General features: G+C 44.2%; 1 protein-coding gene across 4 annotated transcripts in view; it reads left to right on the top strand.

Moving 5' to 3' along the window:
- Positions 1-15,802, top strand: part of FER1L6 (fer-1 like family member 6) — a 173,180-nt gene that overhangs the window by 17,464 nt on the left and 139,914 nt on the right. Inside the window, exon 1 of one of the 4 annotated variants that reach the window (XM_042254150.2) lies at positions 5,644-5,756. The exons of the other annotated variants lie outside the window; for them this stretch is intronic. The gene's annotated coding sequence lies outside the window, so the exon portion shown is untranslated. Of the gene's footprint in view, positions 1-5,643; positions 5,757-15,802 lie in introns of those variants that run through there. 4 annotated transcript variants of the gene reach the window in all.

The raw sequence follows: 15,802 nt of genomic DNA, 5'->3' as shown, positions 1-15,802 counted from the left end.
AGCAGAATTGATGCTTTTGAACTGTGGTGTTGGAGAAGACACTTGAGAATCCCTTGGACTGAAAGCAGATCCCACCAGTCCATCCTAAAGGAGATCAGTCCTGGGTGTTCATTGGAAGGATTGATGTTGAAGCTGAAACTCCAGTACTTTGGTCACCTGATGCGAAGAGCTAACTCATTTGAAAAGACCCTCATGCTGGGAAAGATTGAGGGCAGGAGGAGAAGGGGACGGCAGAGGATGAGATGGTTGGATGGCATCACCGACTCGATGCACATGGGTTTGGGTGAACTCTGGGAGTTGGTGATGGACAGGGAGGTCTGACGTGCTGCGGTTCATGGGGTTGCAAAGAGTCAGACATGACTGAGCGACTGAACTGAACTGAACAATGCTGACGGAGAAGTCAATTGGTGTCCATTTGTTGGAGGGTCTCTACTTATTAGCAGGATTTCTCAAACTGTGATTTGAGTTCCAATATTTCAGTCATCAATTCAGGGAAACTGACTTAAAAATTTTGCTGTTAAATCAAATTGAGAGCTACTCTGTAGTTCTTTTGTGCTTTTGAGGAGTCTTATTTCATCTAAGTGTATTATTTTTGAATCTAAATCTTGTAAAATGGGCCACTCCAGAATTTTCCAAATGTATTTCAAAATGAAATCTCTTTATTTGGGGAAGGGCCAGTTCTGAATGATAAAACCTAGATTTAGAGTCTGTTAGAGCAGATTCCAAGATGGCATTGGTGTGATCAAAATTTATTTGGAGAAGGAATTCTCTGGTGGTCCAGTGGTTAGGACTCTGAGCTTCCACTGCAGGGGACTGGTGTTCAAACCCTGGTCAGGGAACTAAGATCCTGCATGTCACTTGGTGTGTCCAAAAAACCCCGTTATTTGGGAAATTTATGGGAAAGATAGCGCTTCCCAGGTGGCGCTAGTGGCAAAGAGCATGCCTGCCAATGCAGGAGACGTAAGAGACACAGGTTTCATCCCTGATCAAGAAGACAACCTGGAGGAGGGCATGGCAACCCACTCCAGTATTCTTGCCTGGAGAATCCCATGGACAGAGGAGCCTGGCAGGCTATAGTCCCTGGGTTTCAAAGAGTTGGACACGACTGGAAGCAACTTAGCACTGATGCATGGGAGGGGTAAAGGGGAAGGAGTACCAGAAGGCAGAAAGTTTTCAGACTATGACACAAACCTGACTCCTGTGAGGAAGAGCAGGAAGGAAGGGAAATTGGATAGGAAGAATCTTCCAAAAAAATTTTCCTCCAGGCCAATAGGGACTCTTGTGACTCAAGTCATCCATTAGAAGAGTACCATGTTTTATAGGACTAGCTCACTTGCAGGGCTTATTCATTTGCTGGGTAGCATGATCTCAGTGTGACACTGCAGTGAATCAGAGGTACAGGAGCTAGGACTGTCAGTGAACTATGCTTCGTGCAGCCAGAGACCTGAGTGGCACTTTTTCATGACTACCGTGGTTTCCAGTTTGGGCCATTTTTAACTGTGCAAACTTGAGCAAGTCACTCCAGGCTCAGAAACTAAATGGTTAATCTATCAATGAAGAGGGAAACCTTTCTAGGTCACACAACTGCTGTGACACATAGCTGGATGTAAAAGTTCTTTGTAATCTATGAAGCACTCTAGAAATAGAAAATAATATTACGATGGAGTGACCGAAGACTTTTCAAATGTATTAGCTGTTAAAAAGCCATTGTGCTCCTTGACCACAATGCATTGTCTTTCCCAGATTGCTCTGTATTTCCCATAGGCCCACTGCAGTGCTGGGTATCTAATAGGTAATAAATAAATGTTTGCTGAATCATGATAACAACTTTTGAGAATTCTCCAAGGAAACACGCCATGACTGAGATGGTATGTGGGATAATGATTGTAGACACTGAAATTTATTCCCTCTGGCAGAAGGCCACATGGCAGGAGGCAAAGCATGGGGGAGGGTGGAGGATGATTTCTGTTGATATGATCTGCACTTGGATTTGGAATTGACCTAGCAGCTTCGTGCAAAGGGCATTATTCTTCCCAGAGTGGGGAAGGCTGGAGGAGAGTTTTGTAACCTTCTTGTTTTGCAATATAGCCTTTCTTTTGAGAATTTCTAAAATAATTCTGAAGCCAACTGAATTAAGGCAATTCCTAATCTTCTTTTTAGATAACTTTACAGCATCACTCCTCTGAAGTTCATTTCCTAGAGTTGTCTATCAGTTACATTATTGAACCCTTTGAGTTTTACCAACTCATCCCTTCCCCCTTTTGGAGAAGAATCCGTTGGGGCTAAAATGTTTCAGGGGCAGCCACAGGAATGTGGGGGTGAAGTGTGACTGGGTGATTTCTCAAGGAGCTGACTGTAGCTCATCTGTTTGGTTCTATTTCCTGAGAACTCACAGTTTTGTCTGTTCTTTCTTTCTACATTGCTTTGCACCAGCTCAGCATTTTCAACATTCAAATGTTTGTTGAATGAACTAATGAATGACTTAGATGTGCTGGGTGCAGGAATCAACTAGAGTGAGTTTCTACCTTAATGGAACTTTTGGTCTAAGGGATGCTGGTGAAAAAAAAAATTATGTAAAAATAAAATGACAATCTGTGATAAGTGTTGAAAAGGAAAAGCGTGAGAAACACGAGGACCTGCTGAGGAGGAGGAGAGGGGGTAGTATCTGGGGTGTTAAGTGGCATCCTTCTAAGGGGCAGGATGGAGTCAATAGGGTGAAGAGGTGTGTGAGGGCATATGGATTCCAGGCACAGAGAAGGCCAAGTGCAGAAACCCTGAGGGAGGGGCATGTTCCAGTCAAGCTGCCAAAGGAAGATGGTCAGAGCAGAGAGAGAAAGCAGCAGAGAGAAAGCAGAGAAATAAAGCTCTGGGTTTTTCCCTGTGATGAACAATCAACAAACCTTTATGACTGTGTAGCCAGCTGACTTCTGTTGTTATGATGTGTACTTGTATCTGAGTCAGACATAACAGCTGCATGGCAAGACTGTCATCCTGCAAATAAGGAGGAATAAACTTAAATTCTAGGTGGAGAAATGTGAGTTTTAGCTAGAGAACCCTTGAGGGCCCCTGGGACTATTGAGCTCAGGTAAGAGCTGCTACAGATCTTCTTTTGTGAAGAACAGATCAGACAAGGGGAGAAGGTTTTGCTCCCTTGAAAGGATCAGGGATCAGGAGGCGAGGTTCCAGCTCTGACGGTTCCATGATTGGCTGTGTGACCTCAGACCACATCACCTTTTCAGTCGTCACTTTCCCCATCTATAACACCTGAGGTTGGAGCTCAGGGGATCTCTGACATATTTGCTTCTGATTGGGGTTAAGTTCACAATGATCAAAAAGGGAAGAAGGCGTGCATCAGGAAACATGTTCCCCATCTGTGAACCCCTGAGCCACAGACCATTTCTTTGGGGACAGTGAGGGCTCAGCTGGGGCTCTTGAATGAGGTTGCCTTGTGAGTTACTATGTAAATGATTCAGTCCTCACTTGCAAAACCTTCTCCCTATCCCGTGTCTTCCTGTCCTGTCTCTCAGAGACTCTTACATCACTGCCTGGTCCATAGGCATCAACCTCCTAGCCTTCCCTATGAGGGATCAGTAGAAAGAACCCAACTTTTTTCTCCTTTCCTGTGGCGCCATCAAGAAGTGCAAGAGGGGACTTCCCAGTGGGTAAGATTCTGAGCTCCCAACACAGGGGGCCTGGGTTCCATCTCTGATCAGGAAACTAGATCCCACATACTACAACTAAGACCCAGTACAACCCAAATAAATAAATTTTTTTTTGAAAGTGCCAGAGGAAGTAACAAAGGGTAGTGGGTCAGTTCCCTGAGGTTGCCATACAAATGACCACAGACTGGGAGGCTTAGAACAACAGAAAAGTGTCCTCTCCCAGGTCTGGAGGCCGGAAGTCTGAATTCAAGGTGCTGAGAGGACCATGCTCCCTCTGAAGGCTCTGGGAGAATCCTTCCTCTTCCCGCTTCTGGTATCTCTAGGTGTTCCTTGGCTTGTGGCCACATCACTCCAGTCTCTCCATCTTCACGTGGCCTTCTCAGTGTGTCTTCTCCTTTTCTGCTTCCTGTAAGGACACTTGTCATTGGATTTAGTCCCCACTCTCTGGTGACACTAGTGGTAAAGAACCTGCCTGCCCGTGCAGGAGATGCAAGAGACGTGGGTTCAATCCCTGGGTCAGGAAGATCCCCTGGAGAAGGGCATGGCAACCCACTCCAATATTCTTGCCTGGAGAATCCCATGGACAGAGGAGCTTGGTGGGCTATGGTCCATATGGTCCCAAAGAGTTGGACAGGACTGAAGAGACTTAACACAACACAGCATGGGGGTAATCTTAATTACATCTTCAAATATTCCTCTTTTTTTTTTTTTTTTTTTTGCAAATAAGGGCACACTCACAGTTTTCAGAATGTGCATATATCTTTTGGGGCACCACCGTTCAGCCCACTACAGGCCATGACTTCTGAGACATTTGACCCACCAAAATGCCTCATTTAAATTTATTTTTCTCCTTTCTAAACTTGACTTCGTGAAATAACATCATACTACAAGTTCCGATGAAAAGCTGGAGAGGAGACAGCAGGCTGGAGAGCCTGAGAGCACAGGCTCTGAGGGGAGGTGGTGTTGTGCAGTCACTAAGCTGTGTCTGAATCTTTGTGACCCCATGGGCTGTAGCCTGCTAGGCCTCCCTGTCCTTCACCATCTCCTGGAGTTTGCTCAGACTCAAGTCCATTGAGTTAGTGTCAGTGATGCCATCCAACCATCTCATCCTCTGTCACCCCCTTCCCCTCCTGCCCTCAATCTTTCCCAGCATCTGGGTCTTTTCCAATGAGTCGGCTCTTGGCATCAGGTGGCCAAAGTACTGGAGCTTCAGCTTCAGCGTCAGTCCTTCTGATGAATATTCAGGACAGGTGGCCTTGGTTCAAACCCCAGCACTTACCAGTCCCTCTGTGACTCAGTTTCACCATTCATAAATTGGGTGCAATAACTGTACCTACCTATGAGGGCTGTTGTTGGACTTAAATGGGATAATACTTGTTAAAGTATCTAGAACTGGCCTCAAGTAAAGTGAAAACACTTTCCTTGTGGGGGTATGTGTGGTAGCATGTGGGAGAAGGGGGTGACAGTGGATGAGATGGTTTGGATGTCATCACCAACTCGATGGATATGAGTTTGAGCAAGCTCCAGGAGTTGGTGATAGACAGGTAGGCCTAGCGTGCTGCAGTCCATGGGGTCACAAAGAGTCTGACACGACTGAGCAACTGAACTGAACTGAAAGTGAAAAAACATATTACAAAGGAGTAGAGGATGGTGAAAATGACTAAAAACCCAACTTGGATGGCTGGATGGTGGCGAGAAAGTATCCAAGGCTTTGGCACTGTCTGGAGCTGGGGTTTCTTTGAGTCTCGATCCACCTGTGGCTACCTGACTTGGAATAAAGCCAGTGGCCCCTCCCCTCAGGATCTGCTCTGAGCTGCTGTGTTTGCGGATCAGCGTCTTGGGTTCTTGCAGCCAAGCCAAGCAGCAGGCACTGGGTTTCAGATAGGGAGCTACCAGGTGGACACAGCGGAAAGGGCATTTCCGGGGAGATGCCTGCCCCTCCAGAGGCAGTCTAGTGACCTACTGCATGCTAGAGGGGAGCCTTTCTTCTCCCAAGGCCAGTTCTGGACACTGTGCCTCTGGCCCTGCATTGAGTCCAAGAAGATAGTGAGCACGAGTACTTCTAGGCACGGTTAGAAGACCTCAGTGGTCAAGGTGAGACCAGTTGCTCTTTTTCTTAAGACTGAGCAGGACTCAGTTGCAGTCTGGGCTGTTGGGAGCCCTCTGGGATGTGGCTCCTCTGTGCTTAGAGACCTGAGTCAAGATGGGTGAGGTCTCAGAGTGCGATGAGGCTGGGCTTCAGCAATGGATACTGTGTGGCTGTAGGCAAGTTTCCACACCTCTCTGAGCTGTGGGGTTTAGCACCTGGGAAGGGAGGATTGCCCTTTTGTTAAACCTGTGGCTCTAATTGGTATTTGGGAGGACGTACAGAGTAGAGGTTGGATAGAGCTTGGTTGCAGCTTAGAGCTGTGGGATCTTAGGCGGGTTACTTAACCTCTTACACTTTAGTTTTCACATTTGTAAAAGGGATTGAACACTGCTGTCAGATGGTTTTTGGACAACTAAATGAAAAACCTGTATGCAGGACCTTAAGCCAATGCCTGGCTTATCCTACTTGCTTAAGCCGTTCAGTTCAGTTGCTCAGTCATGTCCGACTCTTTGCAACCCCATGGACTGCAGCCATGCTAGGCTTCCTGGTTCATCAACAGCTCCTGGAACTTGCTGAAACTCATGACCATCGAGTTGGTGATGACATCCAAACCATCTCATCCACTGTCACCCCCTTCTCCCACATGCTACCACACATACCCCCACAAGGAAAGTGTTTTCTCATCCTCTGTTGTCCCCTTCTCCTCATGCCTTCAGTCTTTCACAAGCTTAATGAACAGCAGCTATTAAGATTTCTCCAGAGCACTTTGAATAATGACACTCGATAATGAAATGGATGACTCTACTGAATAAATTAAACACTGTACAATGGATTAATCCCAGCATGGTCTAGAAGCAAAAGCATTCAGCTGGCTGTGGGAGACTCAACTCTGTCCCCAGCCTGGCCAGTTTGTAGCCGGGTGACTTTGAGCGAGTTGCTTAACCTCTCTGAGCCTCAATTTTCTTGACTTGAATTAAGAATCATAGTAGCTATCTTCTTTTATTTGCCAGGAGCTGATCTAAGGGCTTTTCATATATAAACTCAATCCTTGTTACTTTGTGAAGTAGATATTTTTTAATATCTGTTTCACAGATGAGGAAATGGAGGCATAGAGGAGTTATGTCATTTGCTTCAGGTTGCATGGATTATAAAGCAGAGGCCAAGGTTAGATGTGAGCCTGTGTTCTTCCCAGGATGCCATGGAAAGACTGCCATGCTCTGTCCCCTCACAGAGCTTCTGTTAGGGTCCCACATGTGACAAAGTGCTTTGGGGAGGGAAGAGTGTGGTCCAAGTAGGACCCAGAGTCTCCATGTACCTCCTCGGGTCTGGGCTCCACTGCAACTTTGTTTTATATTTGTGATATTCATTACTGTGTAAACTGGGATTTTAAGCAGGAGTAAGTAGAGGCTTCCCTGGTAGCTCAGTGGTAAAGAACTCGCCTGCCAATGCAATGATCCCTGGGTTGGGAAGATCCCCTGGAGTAGAAATGGTAACCCACTCCAATATTCTTGCCTGGGAAATCCCACGGACAGAAGAGCCTGGTGGGTAACAGTACATGGGGTCACAAACAGACACAACTTGGCAACTGGGCAAGCACATATGAGTTCAGTATAATCTTCTCCACTTTTGATATTGCTCCTAGAGAGGATTGGAAGTCAATGAGTTTTTTCATCATTGTTTATATGGGAAAGTCCTTACTGAGAGTATCGCGTCTGGGGTCAAGGACTCAATATAAATTTATACCTCTTCTATTAGGGTTTAGACTTCTTCTATTAGAGTTTCTAGGTGGAGACTGGGAGGGACAGGACTGGGATGCCCCTGCCACTTTGGGACTCTGACTGAGGCTCAAACCCCAAGGACAGTTACTCCTGGAGAGGGTTTTTTTCTTCCCAGCCAAGAAGCTCAAACTTCAGCTTTTGCAAAAGTAATTTCAAAGGAAACCCAGCAGAGCCTTCAAGAACGTCTTGGCTGAGTGCCGGAGAGACAGTTGATGGCATTCTGTTGTTCCTGAGACCCTGTAAATCTCATACACAAGACTCCCTCGAGACGAGCTGTTCTACAAAACCTCTCCAAAATGCCTTCAGTGTTATGTCTGGTTGCTTGAGTTGATAGATGACCCTTCAGGTTCATTTCCTTCTATGCAGGATATCTGTGAAAACAGAAGCAATGAATTTCTGGTGGGGATTTTTTTTCCTCTGTGATCTGTTCGGGGTCTGGCTGACTGGAAGCTGTTTGTGAGTCATTGCATTGACTTGCCTCACTATATTTCAAGTTTTAACTGACAAGAGAGCCTCACTCGACTGCTGTAATTAAAGTCCTTGCTTGGGGAACTCATCAGCTGAGTGAAGTAGATTTTCCCTCCTCATTAATGGTTGCAGAAGCCATTAAAGAATTCAAGCATGTAAAGGAGATGGGATCCTATGGAGGTCGTATCTGAAGTACTGTAGCCTTTCATTTTCAGCCTTGATTTGCTTTTGCTCTTATCAGTTGTGAAATTCTTTTCATTTGACTTTTATAAGTAGACAGAGGAAAGTGGTTAGGTTATCGTAGTTGACCCCTTGGAATCTTTTCTGTAATGCACAGGAGTTCTGAAGGAGAGCTCTGCGGAAGAATAAAGGCCATTTTTTTCATTTATTTAAGTTAATTTTTATTGGAGTATAGTTGCTTTACAATGTTGCGTTAGTTTCTGCTGTGCAGCGGAGTGAATCAGCTCTCTGTACACATACATCCCCTCTTTATTGGGTTTCCTTCCCGTTCAGGTCACCACGGAGCTCTGAATAGAGCTCCCCGGGCTGTGCAGGAGGTTCTCCTTCCTTAGTCACCTACTTAATGCAGGTGTGGTCTGTTATCAGCTTTTGCCCCACCTGTGTTTGGAGAGGAAGGGCTGTGGAAGTCCACACTTGCTGAAGTCTTAGCATTCCCGGGGGGTAAATATGGGAATAAATGAGTACCCAGAAGCCCCAGGAATTTCAATAAGCAAATATGACCTTGATCTGGTTCGTAGGTCTTAGCTTTTTTCCCTGGGTCTTAGTTTCTCTATTTGTCAAATAAGTAGGCTAGTCTTGAAGAACAGTTTTCAAACTTGAAAAGTTTATTTATGCATTCCTTAAACTCCTTAACACAGAAAACAGGTGACTGTGAAGCCCCTCAGATTGAAGGGGTGGAGGGAAGATGGCGGATTGGGCTATCTTGATCTTTCTTTACTTCCTCCTACCTTGACCCCCTGGGTAGACACCCTGGCTTGAGATCATTAATAACCCCTCTAACCAAATATCTAGAATTCTTTTTCCAATCCCTCTTTTCACTCAGCATCTTTACTCTAGTCATTCTGCCCAAAGATTGAAGTGAAAATGGCTTTATTATTTCATCTCTTCCTGACTGAAACTGCATAGTCCTGTTATAAGTCACTCTGAACTATTCTGTCTTGGAAAAATGCATATAAATTTTTGTCTCCCCCTTGTGTATTTTGGAAGTATTTGTAGTCATCAATTTGTGAAGTAGTAAACTCCTCATCACTGTAGTCTTTGAGGCTAGGGTTGGCTTGTCAGCTGAAAGTCTTATTTATTAAATATTTTATCAAACAAATACCTCTTGAGGACCTAGTATATGCAAAGCACACGTGGGCCCCAACCTTGCCTAATGGGGAGGACGGACATACATATAAGCAATTTGTAAGGGAATGACTGGCTTTACCAGCTTCAGTTCAGTTCAGCTCAGTTGCTCAATCATGTCCGACTCTTTGTGACCCCATGAATTGCAGCACTCCAGACCTCCCTGCCCATCACCAACTCCGGAGTTTACCCAAACTCATGTCCATTGAGTCAGTGATGCCATCTAACCATCTCATCCTCTGTTGTTACAAATAAGTCACATTGTCTTTTATCATTCAAAGTCATTGCTTTAGTAGATTTGAAGAGTGATCAATTTGTCTTTGGTAGAGACAAGCCTTCCTACTCTTGTTTCCCTGGGAGCATAAAGCACAGTTTTGCTTTTAAATATTTTTGTACCTTTAAAAAAATGTTTTTGACATGTACACACTGCTTTATTTACTTATTTATGGCTACAACAGTTCTTCATGCTGCATGCGGACTTTCTCTAGTTGCAGAGATCAGGGCCTACCCTCTGGTTGCAGTGCACAGGCTTCTTACCGCAGTGGCCTCTCTTGTCGCGGAGCACAGGTTTTAGGCACGTGGGCTTTGGTACTTGTGGTACAGGGGCTCAGCAGTTGCAGCTTTAGAGCACAGGCTCAGTAGCTGTGATGCTCAGGCTCAGTGGCTCCACGGCATGTGGGATCCTCCCGGACCTGGGATCAAACCCGTGTCTCCTGTGTTGGTGGGAGGATTCTTATCCACTGCCACCAGGGAAGTCTGTTCTTAAATATTAAGCAAAGAGATCAGTTTACTTACAGTCATAGATTTTGCTTCCATCACTCTCAACTGTATTTCTACTGAAAAGGAATCTGTGATAAAGGATGTCCCAGGACTTCCTGAGACTGTAACACTCTGGTTTGTATTTGGATGCTTACCCATTACAGACCACAGCTGCTAAACTAGGACGGGCTTCCAGCTTCAGCCACATCCTGGGCCAGCACTGGCCTTCCTCATGACTTTCTAGTCTTGGTATTGGGCATTGGTCAACAATCTAGATTCAGTCATCCTCATCATAAACCCCCCAGGCATCTGCAGTTCCAGCCACACTTCAGTGCCTCTAAGGCTAAGGACACTATTGGATTTATCTTTGTACACCAGCGCCTACCACAGGGCCTGGGCCACAAACAAAACCCATGACCTTTTGTTCAATCACCTTCAATCACTCCCAAGGGACCGGTAGTAGAGAAAGGACCAACTGATAAAAAATATTCAGGCATGATAGAGAGAAAAAAAGAGATTCGTTGAAAAAGGGAGTGATGCAAGCAATAAATGCTGGAGAGGGTGTGGAGAAAAGGGAACACTCTTGCACTGTTGGTGGGAATGCAAACTAGTACAGCCACTATGGAGAACAGTGTGGAGATTCCTTAAAAAAAATTGCAAATAGAACTGCCTTATGACCCAGCAATCCCACTGCTGGGCATACACACCAAGGAAACCAGAATTGAAAGAGACACATGTACCCCAATGTTCATCGCAGCACTGTTTATAATAGCCAGGACATGGAGACAACCTAGATGTCCATCAGCAGACGAATGGATAAGAAAGCTGTGGTACATATACACAATGGAGTATTACTCAGCCGTTAAAAAGAATACATTTGAATCAGTTCTAATGAGATGGACGAAACTGGAGCCAATTATACAGAGTGAAGTAAGCCAGAAAAAAAAAAACACCAATACAGTATACTAACACGTATATATGGAACTTAGAAAGATGGTAATGATGACCCTGTATGCAAGATAGCAAAAGAGACACAGATGTGTAGAGCGGACATTTGGACTCTGAGGGAGAGGGAGAGGGTGGGATTATTTGGGAGAGTGGCATTGAAACATGTATCCTATCATGTAAGAAATGAATCACCAGTCTATGTTTGAGGCAGGATACAGGATGCTTGGGGCTGGTGCATGGGGATGATCCAGAGAGATGATATGGAGTGGGAGGTGGAAGGGGGGTTCATGTTTGGGAACTCATGTACAACCATGGTTGATTCATGTCAATGTATGGCAAAATCACTACAGTATTGTAGAGTAAAAAAAAGAAAAGAAAAAGTGGGGGGGAAAAAAAAAGAAATGGATGAAGACCAAGGCTGGGTGACAGCCAGGGGTGATGCACCATTTAACAGAGAACAAATGGTTTATCAGGTACCAGCATGAGTAATTTCCTCTTTCTCCCCAGCTCCAAGGTGAGTATTAGGATAAGGCTTCAGTTCAGTTCAGTTCAGTTGCTCAGTCGTGTCCCACTCTTTGCCACCCCATGAATCGCAGCACGCCAGGCCTCCCTGTCCATCACCAACTCCCGGACTTCACTCAGACTCACGTCCATCGAGTCAGTGATGCCTAGCCACTGACTTTTGAGATTATTCTCTTCTCTGATTATGCTCTGCTCTGATTATGGTCTTAACTCTTTTCTGTCTGATATGATACATTTTAAAAATTGTATTTTTAACTTTTGTGCCTGGGATGGGTCTTTGCTGCTGCACACAGGCTTTCTCTAGTTGTGACGAGCAGGGGCTACCCTTCATTGCGGTACAAGGGCTTCTCGCCATGGTGACTTCTCTTGTGGAGCATGGGCTCTAGGGTGTGGACTCAGTAGTTATGGTGCATGGGCTTAGCTGCCCTGTGGCATGTGGGATCTTCCCAGATCAGGGAAGAGCTAGAGTCCCGTGCATTGTAAGGTGGATTCTTAACCACTGGACCACCAGGGAAGCCCCTGATACTTTACATTTTTAAATAGAGACAGAAAGCTTCCAGTGAATTCTTGTGGCCCTTTCTCTGTGTGTGCTCTATCTGCTCATCTCTCTGTCTATCTGTCCTACAGTCACTGAGCCTATGCCAGGCATTATGGAGGTACAGACATAAAATAGGCATGGTTACTGCCTTCAAAAGTTCAGCCTCTAATAAAAGAGAATGACATTTTCAAGTAACTCTTATGATCTCTATAATAAATGATTTCATATTATAGAAATAAGGACGAAGGGCCAGTGGAATCCAGAGGAAAGAGTGACTTAATTCCTCCTTACAAAACTAAGAACTGTTCACATAAAAGGAGGTAGCCGAACTTTCCTAGAAGAAAGATGCGGGTGTTGACAGTAGAGATGGGAGAAGTTACCTTCAGTGGAGGCCCTGGAGTGAGATCAGGTTCATGGACAGAAGCGTGTGATGAGTTTAGGAGGAGCTGTCCACTGGATTGGAGAACAGAGTAGGGAAAGTCAAATACTGGATTAATGGGCTGAGCCTATAATGTGGAGAGCCCTAAGGGACATTTGTAGAACATCAATCCAGTTTTTTCTTTTAATTAACATGTTCAGGATGTGGTGGGCTTCCCTGGTGGTTCAGTGGTAAAGAATTTGTCTGTCAGTGCAGGAGATGTGGGTTCTATCCCTGGGTCGGGAAGATCCCCTGGAGAAGGAGATGGCAACCCACTCCAGTATTCTTGTCTAGGAAATCTCAGGGACAAAGGAGCCTGGTGGGTTACAGTCCATAGGATTGCAAAGAGTCAGACACAATTTAGCCACTAAACAGCAATAGCCATACGATATAGCACTTCAGTGTTAACAAATAGAATGTTGTCTGTTTTATATCATTTGATCTTCATGACAGATATCTAAGAGAGGCATAACTTATCCTCTAATTTATAGATGAAGAAACAGGTGCAGAGACTTCCCTGGCAGTCCAGGGGTTAACACCTCACCTTTCAGTGCAAGGGATGTGTGTTTGATCCCTAGCTGGGGAGCCGAGACCCCACCTGCCTCAGGGCCCAAAAACCACGACAAACAAACAAACAAAAATCAGAAGCAATGTTGTAACAAATTCAATAATGACTTTAAAAATGGTCCACATCAAAAAAAAAAAAAAAAAGGATCTAAAAAGAAAAAGAAACGGAGGTGCAGAAAGCTTAAAAATTTGCTCAAGTTTCAATAATTAGCAGGTGGCTGAGCTGATAATCAAAGCCAAGACTTTGGATCCCAAAATCTATGTTTTTAAAAAGTGAAGCATTTTGTTGAAGCACATTGTTGTTCTTTAGCTGCTAAGTTGTGTCCAACTGTGCAGTCCTATGAACAGTAGCCCACTAGGATCCTCTGTCCATGGGATTTTCCAGGCAAGAGTACTGGAGTGGGTTTTCATTTCCTTCACCAGATGATCTTCCTGACGCTTGACATATACACATAAAATACACACACAAGTTATAAATATATGACTTGAAAATTTTCGCAAGTGGATAGAGTAAATAGTAATCTCTATTAAGTTGGGGAGGTTTTACATCTTTCCAATACTGCATTTTTACATCTATGAGCACGGAGTATCCCTTCACTGATGTTATTTTGTAGTTTCTGGTATAGAAATCTTGCTCATATTTCTTAGGTTTATTCCCAGGTTTTTAAATCTTTTGATGCTCTTATGATATCTTTTATTTATAATTTTAGTTAATACTTTGTTGTTGGTATGGTGGTGGTGGTGGTTTACTTGCTAAGTTGTGTCCAACTCTAGTGACCCCATGAACTGTAACTCTCCAGACTCCTCTGTCCATGGGGTTTTCTAGGCAAGAATACTGGAGTGGGTTGCTGTTTCCTTCTCCAGGGGATCTTTCCCATGCAGGAATCAAACCCAAGTCTCCTGCATTGCAGGCAGATTCTTTACCAACTGAGCTATGAGAGAATCCCCTTGTTATTGATATAGGAATGTACAATAGATTTTAGAAAAATTGACCTTGTTTCTAGATGACCTACTGAACTCACTTATTAATTCAATGAATCAAACTTTATTTATTTATTTTTTGACTGGCTATGTGGTTTGTGGGGTCTTAGTTCCCTGCCCAGGTCCTCAGCCTTGAAAGCAAGGAGTCCTCACCACTGGACTTCAAGGTATTTCTCCACTTATTAATTCAACGAATCAAACTTTATTGAACTGTTAAGGGAGGGCGTCAAGTACAGTGTTGGACAGAAGGGCTGATAGCAGACATCTTTTTTTTTAATTGGAGGATAATTGCCTTAAAAGGTGTGTTGATTTCTGCCATACAACAATGCGAGTCAGCCATAAGTATACATATGTCCCCTCCCTCTTGAACCTCCCTCCCACCCCATCCCATCCCACCCCTCTAGGTTATCACAGTGCACAGAGTTGAGTTCCCTGTGTTGTACAGAAACTTCCCACTGGCTTTTTGTGTATGGTAGTGTATATGTTTTAACACTACTCTCTCAATCTGTGCCACCCTCTTCCTCCACTGCTGTGTTCACAAGTCTGTTCTCTATGTCTTGACAGCAAACATCTTTGCATCCTTGTTTTAAAATCTTAGAGAAAGTCTTTTAATGTTTATCACTGATGTGATATTAACTCTAGGATTTAGGTAGATATTCTTCACCATATAAAGGAAGTTCTATGGCTCTTCTAGTTTGCAAAGATGGCTTCAGAATGGAGACTAGTTTGCAGGAAGGAGAAAGAATGGACCCAGAAAGGCCAAGTTAGAGTGAGGTCTGTGTGAGAGTCGGAGCAGGGTGGCTGCAAGGATGGAATGTGAGGGAGGGATGCTCTGGGTTCTCTTCTACCTCAAAGGCTCTTACGTGGTAACTGCTCATCTCATACAAATTTCAAAAGAGAAAAGAGCACTGCAAGTTGCCAGAGTTCCTTTCTCTGGGTGTCCCAAATGGTGCTGTTTATTATATCTAATAATGATATGATAAAGATGTGGTCCAATTCATGTAGAAAAATTTGAATACTCTATCACTCTCTTTGGAAAGTCATGATGAAGGTCAGCATATTAAAGGCTCAGAGAATCCTACAAAGGGAGGACTTAATTTAATTATTTAATTTAATATAGCACCCATCCTTCTGTCTTTGTCATCCATTACACCAATAAAATGAGACTCAAAAGGAATTTTAGAGATCCTCTCTTTACCCATTATGAATGATTCACCTATAACAAAATCTTTATATGTCAGTCTGTTGGTTTTCTTAAGGTTATAACTGTATCTTTCTCTTTCCCTGTTATGTTCAAAACCATTGAGAAATAGACCCATGTGGCAAATTGGGATCAACATATCAGCTTTACTGCTGGCAAAAGTAGATCGGAGGAAGCTGAATGGAGTGGAATCCAGATCGATTTTCATATACTTCACTGTGATTCAGAGGGACTCACCCACCCAGGTGCATGCAGGGATAAGAATCTCTGCCTCAGTGACTTACTTCCACCTGTAGTAGGAGCAGAAAGCAGAATACAAATGTTTTGCAGGAAAGCTGACTCAAAAGAGGGGAAGACAACATAGGAACAGAAACCTTTAACATGACTGGAGAGAAACATGCCAACCAGTGGATGCTATACTGTTATCATTGTGCCAAAAGATACTCAGGGGATAGATGAGAAAAGGAAATTTTAGGGAGTAAAGGAAAGATGGAAGTCTCAAAAGG

This window comes from Ovis aries, chromosome 9, assembly GCF_016772045.2.
Source record: "Ovis aries strain OAR_USU_Benz2616 breed Rambouillet chromosome 9, ARS-UI_Ramb_v3.0, whole genome shotgun sequence".
Taxonomy (NCBI): Eukaryota; Metazoa; Chordata; class Mammalia; order Artiodactyla; family Bovidae; genus Ovis; species Ovis aries.
This window is presented reverse-complemented; position numbering and strand designations above follow the sequence as displayed.